Source organism: Orycteropus afer, unplaced genomic scaffold (genome assembly GCF_000298275.1).
Source record: "Orycteropus afer afer isolate SDZICR_OR568_19922 unplaced genomic scaffold, OryAfe1.0 scaffold00219, whole genome shotgun sequence".
NCBI lineage: Eukaryota > Metazoa > Chordata > Mammalia > Tubulidentata > Orycteropodidae > Orycteropus > Orycteropus afer.
The window spans coordinates 658,803-660,382 of record NW_006921806.1 but is presented as its reverse complement, the minus strand read 5'-3'; positions in this window follow the sequence as shown (position 1 = coordinate 660,382).

The window sequence follows — 1,580 nt, the reverse complement described above, 5'->3', positions numbered from 1 at the left end:
CTCACCGTTCGGGGGAGCCCGGGTGAGGGCGGCCGCTGCCAGCCCGACCAGCGGGCGCCACAGCATGAAGATGTTCCTATACATAGGACGTCCCACACTTTCCTGCCCGCCCCCAAGACGTCGCGTCTTCGCCGGCTCCGCCCCACCCCGCCCCGCCTCGCCTCGCCCCGCCCCGCCTCGCCTCTCCTTGCCGGGCCTTCTCGTCGCGAAGGTCCCGTCATCAGTGACGTTATCTTCACGCGACGCTGCGCCGCGGATGACGTCGCGGGTGTTGCAGCTGGAGGGCTTCTGGTGCTGACTTGATTGTGACCTTGTGAGTGCCTTTGGTTGCATCCCTTCTTGTCCCACTAGGCCAGTGGCGGTGCAGACTGCTCGTCCTCGGGGCCTCTTCCGGGGTAACGGTGATGGTGGCAGGTTGGTGCTAAAAAGACCCAACCATCTGCCCTTTCCACCCCATCATGCACGTGGGGAAACAGACTGGAAGGGGATGGGCTTCCGCCGAAGCTTTGGTCGAGAGGTGCTGAGCCGAGCGGCGGGTGTCAAGCCCCGGCGCAGACTATGCCCACGAACCTGGTCTGAATGTATCTCGCGCATTGGCCCGCCATCTGGGCTCTTCTGCCTCCTGGTTTTCCTTGTTTTTTGGCTGATGCAGGAAAGCACAAGGGATGGGCCTAAATTTAAGAAATTTGCTAATTGGAATTTTTATTTTAACAACGATAGGAACTTTTTTCCTTCCATTTTCTACCGAGTTTGGTCTCCTTTAGATAACCATCCTAAGTTAGAGATAGAGAAAACCAAAGAAAATATGCCTGTCTTCAACCGTGACATTTATCTTTCATGGAGTCTGTTCCAGCTGCTCTGCCACTCGAAACCGGGCCCAGCCAGCTTGACACATAACCTTAGCTACCATAATCAGAATCTTTGGGAGTAGAACTTGGGCACTTGATTTTCAAAAAACCCACAGGTGATTTATGCTGAATCTGGGCTGTGGTAGCTAAGGTTGTGTGTCAGTTCGGCTGGGCTGCTCGCTGTAGTTACTCCTCATGATGATATTGTAATCACGTCCGTGGTGGAATCCACTGTGAGCAGCTAAGTAGTTGTCTTTGGGATGTGGCCTGCTTCCAGTATATAAGGAGAAGCTTTGAGGAAGGTCTCTAGCTTTTTGGCACATCTGAATCCTGTATTTGGCAGTCTTCATCTCCACTTCCACAACTTGAACCAGTGGCCTACCATGTTGCCTGACAATCTTGAGATTGTGCCTGGATTTGAACCAGTGCCTGCCATGTTGCCAACTGATGGCAGTTGTGCCATTTTAACTGCCAGCCTTGGGTCTATCAGCCTCAGCAGCCAGCAGCTGCCTGAGTTAGGAGATGCCTCTAGCTCCAGTGGGCCTGGAATAAGAGGCAATGCTGAAACTCAAGGTTGAGGGGCCTTCACCCAAACCCTAGAGCCAGCACTCTGGATTTGCACTTCTAGACTCCTAAACTATAAGGGAATAAGTTCCTGTTGTTGTTGTTGTTGTTGTTGTTAAGTGCCATCGAGTCGTTGCCAACTCATAGCGACCCCATGCACAGCAGAAC